Raw genomic sequence first — 6,000 nt, 5'->3', positions numbered from 1 at the left:
AGCACATTTTTTTGTTCAGATACTTTGTGTTGGGATGCTACAGCGTGTTCTTATGGTCTGTGTAGCATCTGTGTATGTTCGCTGAATCATTTCAGTCAACTTCAAAACCAAATTAAGCATTACTATAGGATACTTTTTATTTTACATGCTGCCTACGATTAAGTGATGAACGATTTCGTATTACCTACGGAAATGATAAAATTGTTTTATTTGCAGGAAAGAAAATTGCAATATTTTGTAGCTAATGAATGTTGGTACAACTTTCCTAGTGTCGCTGTTTATGTTCTTGCAGGTAGACAAAAAATGGCTGCAGTTTCATCTCAGCGAAATACGTGGGCCGTCGATATGGAGCCTACGTCATTACATGTTGTGCTGTCGGCAGGAAAGACGCGGTTGGCAAAGGTGCGAAGGAGGGGAGGTGGGAGGGGAAGCACTGGCTAGTGACCTCGCGTGGAGAATCACCAGCAGTTGATCCGAGACTGCAGCAGCGCCAGCTGCGATCTTGTCCTCGACTGCGCAAGTCACCAGAGCAGAAAAATCTGTAAGTATTTCTCACTGTTATCTAGAGTATGACAATGAACGCTACAACCTCTATCCCGCCGACAGGCGTTTGATAGCTTTGCCTTATTTACATCACCGCTGATTCCCATGTTTAAACCAAACAGCATCCTAATGTAGGGTAGACTGCACAGAGCAAACTGGCACTATACATTGCTGGAGATCCCTCTGCAAAGACAATATTTTTCGGCTCATTTCCACCACGCTGCTTAATTTTATTGGTAGGTGCCCTGCTTCACGGATGCCGTGTGAAGTTGTCATGTGCTTCAGACTGAAACTCTTTACTTTTACTGACGTATCTGGGTTCTTAGTGGAATGTGAAAACTAATTCTCAGTCCTTAAGAGTTTTCTTTCCAGGTAGAATGGAGCATTTACAACTTCAGATATGTCTGAATGCAACAGTTTGTTGTTTTTTATCGTTCACAAATTAGTAAATTCACTGGTTCCACGGTCGAATGCCTACGATAAGCTAGAAGTAAGATGCGATTTATGTTATTACAAAGAACCGTTTTGTGTTGATCTAAGATGCCATTAACTGTACCATTCTTTATCCAAAACCGGTGAAGCCTATAGCAGACTTGTTGCATTATAGTTCTGTACCTGTGTTGCAGCTTCATTGCCTGAGTGCAGTTACATTGTCTTTGCGGAGGTACAACGCATTAAGGTTTTACGAAAGTTTCCTTTTTCCATTTCGCAATGGATCAATGCTGGGAATGTTTTTTGTAGTGAAGTGACAGGTGAATGAATAGGTTAGTTTCACATGACTGTCCATCGTACAACTGCCTTGACATAACTAAAATTACCTTACTATCTGCGTAGGAACTTTGTTTTATATTGATGTGATGTGAACCTTGGACATGAAAGGCAGACAGTTAGAAGCTAATAATTTGCCCGATAAAAATAGGAACAGGAATTGAAATTAATCGTTGAACAAGAACTGCTGTCAACCGACCTGGTCAGGTACCCAAATGTGGAAATGCGGTAAATTCGTATGACGTTCCGCGCGGTGAGTCATGGGCTGGAATTACACGACACACCCAATGCACACAGGTCTGCACCAGCGCCGTAAGCATACGAGCCTGGAACTGCCAGCATTTTTGTTAGGGTTATTAAGCTGTACGTCTAAAATGTAAGTCTGCACCAAGGGTGCTGCTCCAAGGGTACACATTCGGAACTGTAAGATTATTTACATCGTTGAGTCTGAATGATATTTTTTACTAACGTTTAAACGTCTGAGAGGTCTACGTTCGCATTTATTATGTAATTGTTACCTTGTGCTGCCAGAACGAAATCACATTATGACAATACACAAATATGCACTAAAGTGTGTATGTCATGATCTTACAAGCGAATTAATTTCACAGAATTCGGGATATGGAGGAGGCAATTACACTCCTGGAAATGGAAAAAAGAACACATTGACACCGGTCTGTCAGACCCACCATACTTGCTCCGGACACTGCGAGAGGGCTGTACAAGCAATGATCACACGCACGGCACAGCGGACACACCAGGAACCGCGGTGTTGGCCGTCGAATGGCGCTAGCTGCGCAGCATTTGTGCACCACCGCCGTCAGTGTGAGCCAGTTTGCCGTGGCATACGGAGCTCCATCGCAGTCTTTAACACTGGTAGCATGCCGCGACTGCGTGGACGTGAGCCGTATGTGCAGTTGACGGACTTTGAGCGAGGGCGTATAGTGGGCATGCGGGAGGCCGGGTGGACGTACCGCCGAATTGCTCAACACGTGGGGCGTGAGGTCTCCACAGTACATCAATGTTGTCGCCAGTGGTCGGCGGAAGGTGCACGTGCCCGTCGACCTGGGACCGGACCGCAGCGACGCACGGATGCACGCCAAGACCGTAGGATCCTACGCAGTGCCGTAGGGGACCGCACCGCCACTTCCCAGCAAATTAGGGACACTGTTGCTCCTGGGGTATCGGCGAGGACCATTCGCAACCTTCTCCATGAAGCTGGGCTACGGTCCCGCACACCGTTAGGCTGTCTTCCGCTCACGCACCAACATCGTGCAGCCCGCCTCCAGTGGTGTCGCGACAGGCGTGAATGGAGGGACGAATGGAGACGTGTCGTCTTCAGCGATGAGAGTCGCTTCTGCCTTGGTGCCAATGATGGTCGTATGCGTGTTTGGAGCCGTGCAGGTGAGCGCCACAATCAGGACTGCATACGACCGAGGCACACAGGGCCAACACCTGGCATCATGGTGTGGGGAGCGATCTCCTACACTGGCTGTACACCACTGGTGATCATCGAGGGGACACTGAATAGTGCACGGTACATCCAAACCGTCATCGAACCCATCGTTCTACCATTCCTAGACCGGCAAGGGAACTTGCTGTTCCAACAGGACAATGCACGTCCGCATGTATCCCGTCCCACCCAACGTGCTCTAGAAGGTGCAAGTCAACTACCCTGGCCAGCAAGATCTCCGGATCTGTCCCCCATTGAGCATGTTTTGGACTGGATGAAGCGTCGTCTCACGCGGTCTGCACGTCCAGCACGAACGCTGGTCCAACTGAGGCGCCAGGTGGAAATGGCATGGCAAGACGTTCCACAGGACTACATCCAGCATCTCTACGATCGTCTCCATGGGAGAATAGCAGCCTGCATTGCTGCGAAAGGTGGATATACACTGTACTAGTGCCGACATTGTGCATGCTCTGTTGCCTGTGTCTATGTGCCTGTGGTTCTGTCAGTGTGATCATGTGATGTATCTGACCCCAGGAATGTGTCAATAAAGTTTCCCCTTCCTGGGACAATGAATTCACGGTGTTCTTATTTCAATTTCCAGGAGTGTATTTATGCAGCACTTGAGGTGATAGTGGCCACCGTAGTCATTAGGAGATGAGTAGAACAACGACGTAATGCCAGGAGTAGTAATTGTGTTCGACCCTGGCTCGGAAGAAGGTGTGAAAGCAGGAGCATACACACCTCTGATAATGAAGGAGTTGAGACCCGAACTTCTGCGGGGATTAAGGAACTTCGTCAGAATGGACGAGTCTTGTTTTGACAAGCTGCTATCAATTTATATGACTGGATTCACACTACTGATACAGTAATGAGGAACCACCGCACGCATGGTTTATGTACTTCTTTTTATCGTTGCCTGTGCCACTCCTCTCTCTTCTTCAGCTCAGGAGAACTGTGCGACCGGACATATGCGGAACGGCTTTTACCGTCCCCACCGGCAGCGGCCGGCACAGCTGCTCTGGCTCTTGTGGCCAGCTATTCTCTCAGCACTGTGCTGCCCGGCATGCTGAAGTAATACAGAATATGCAGTCAAATCATACACGTGCTGTTATTCCAGCGATTTACGTTATACGTACACACATCGAAAGTACAGTTACGTGCACATTTACACATGAACTCCCAGTCAAACGTTTGTAGAGGCATCTTATTAACGTACAGCAAATGTAGATAATATAAACAGCTTTCTTTGGTGTATGACACACCATCGCTGTTCCATTTCATTTCTACAATAATAATCTACCATCAAATATACAGCTTTTCGCAACAGCATTACAATAAAGAGGATTTTCATTTCTTCTCTTTCTGTATTAAAAGAACATTACACAGCAAAAAATGGGTACAGTATCTCCCACAACCGCCAAAAGAATCCTCAAGAGCTCATGTATTCCTAGTTCGCTGACCAAAAGATAAAACAATAACAAGCAGAAGACCCCTCTAAATGTTGTGTTGTGCGCATGCCTGCTTACACCTCTTCTACTGCGCATCTACGGATAACAGCAGAATAGAGCACTTGCTATTAGTAAGTTCGTATTGTTTCTGTTTTAGGTTTTGCTATTGCGACTGCTGAAGGGTTATTTATTGATTGTCATATTCTGGTTGTAGTTCACTGTAGCTATTTGAGTTTACATACTGTCATTTTGTCATTTGGAAATACTGAGTGCAGCTGTGGACGCGGTAAAATGAAGAGGCAAATGGAGAAAGCGGAACATTTCCGACATTTTCTTCTGCCTGGTTTCAATAGAGAAGTGACAGCAGTGTAGGTACCCAGTAACATCTGCCCCATGTATAGGGATAACGCTAAAGGACAAAGTACGGCAAGAAAATGGTTTTCTTATTTCAAGGAGGATTGTTTTGACATTGGAGACTATCCACGTTCAGGAAGACCTTCGGGCTTTGATGATAATCGTTTAGTCGCATTAATGCAGAATGACATCTCTAAAACGGACCACTGCAGAAGTTGGAAAGGAAAACGTAGCTACAAAGAAGGTAACTGCGAAGAAATCACTCGTAACAGAAGATGTTTCTTCTGTTACGAATGGTTTATTCGCAGTTACGTTCTTTATCGATGAAAGGAGGAAGTTCGAAAATGTTCCGGTAAACTCAGGAATACAGAAATACAAGTCGCTGAGGAATGAAATAAATAGGAAGTGCAGGGAAGCTAAGACGAAACGGTTGCAGGAAAAATGTGTAGACATGGAAAAAGAAATGATCATCGGAAGAACAGGCTCAGCATACAGGAAAGTCAAAACAAACTTCGGGGACATTAAAAGCAAGGGTGATAACATTAAGAGCGTAACGGTAATTCCACTGTTAAATGCAAACGAGAGAGCGGATTGGTGGAAACAATACATTGAAAGCCTCTATGCAGGGGGAAGACTTGTCTGATGTGGTAGAAGAAGAAACAGGAGTCGATTTAGAACAGATAGGCGATCCAGTATTAGAACCAGAATTTAAAAGAACTTTGGAGGACTTAATATCAAATAATGCAGAAGGGATAGATAATATTCGATTAGAATTTCTAAAATCAGTAGGGGAAGTGGCTAAAAAACGACAGTTCACGTTGGTGTGCACAATGTAACTGTGTGAGTCTGGCGATATACCACCCGACTTTTGGAAAAATATCATACACATAATTCCGAAGACTGAGAGAGCTGACAAGTGCGAGAATTATCGGACAATCAGCTTAACAGCTCGTGCATCCAAGTTGCTGACCAGAATTATATACAGAAGAATGGAAAAGAAAATTGAGGATGTGCTAGATGACGATCAGTTTGGCTTTAAGAAAGGTAAAGCCAGAGAGAGGCAATTCTGACGTGGCGGTTGATAGTGGAAGCAAGACTAAAGAAAAATCAAGACATGTTCATAGGATTTGTAGACCTGGAAAAAGCGTTCAACTATTAAAATGGCACAAGATGTTCAAAATTATGACAAATGTAGTGATAAGCTGCAGGGAGAGACGGATAATACACAATATGTACAAGAGAAAAGACGGAATAATAAGAGTGGAAGACCAAGAACGAGGTGCTCGTATTAAAAAGTGTGTAAGATAGGGATATAGTTTTTCGCCCATTCTGTTCAATCTGTACATCGAAGAAGGACTGATGCAAATAAAAGAAAGTGTTAGGAGTGGGATTAAACTTTTTGGTGAAAGGGTATCAGTAATACAATTCGCTGAT

General features: G+C 44.8%; 1 protein-coding gene across 1 annotated transcript in view; it reads left to right on the top strand.

The window, feature by feature from the left end:
- The first annotated feature begins 414 nt into the window (after positions 1 to 414).
- The window catches only part of LOC124605731 (juvenile hormone esterase-like), a 117,240-nt gene continuing 111,654 nt past the window's right edge, over positions 415 to 6,000 (top strand). Inside the window, exon 1 of the mRNA XM_047137610.1 lies at positions 415 to 541. The gene's annotated coding sequence lies outside the window, so the exon portion shown is untranslated. The remainder of the gene's footprint in view (positions 542 to 6,000) is intronic.

Source organism: Schistocerca americana, chromosome 3 (genome assembly GCF_021461395.2).
Source record: "Schistocerca americana isolate TAMUIC-IGC-003095 chromosome 3, iqSchAmer2.1, whole genome shotgun sequence".
Lineage (NCBI taxonomy): Eukaryota > Metazoa > Arthropoda > Insecta > Orthoptera > Acrididae > Schistocerca > Schistocerca americana.
Note: the sequence above shows the minus strand (reverse complement) of the source record. Positions and strands in the feature narration are given on the sequence as shown.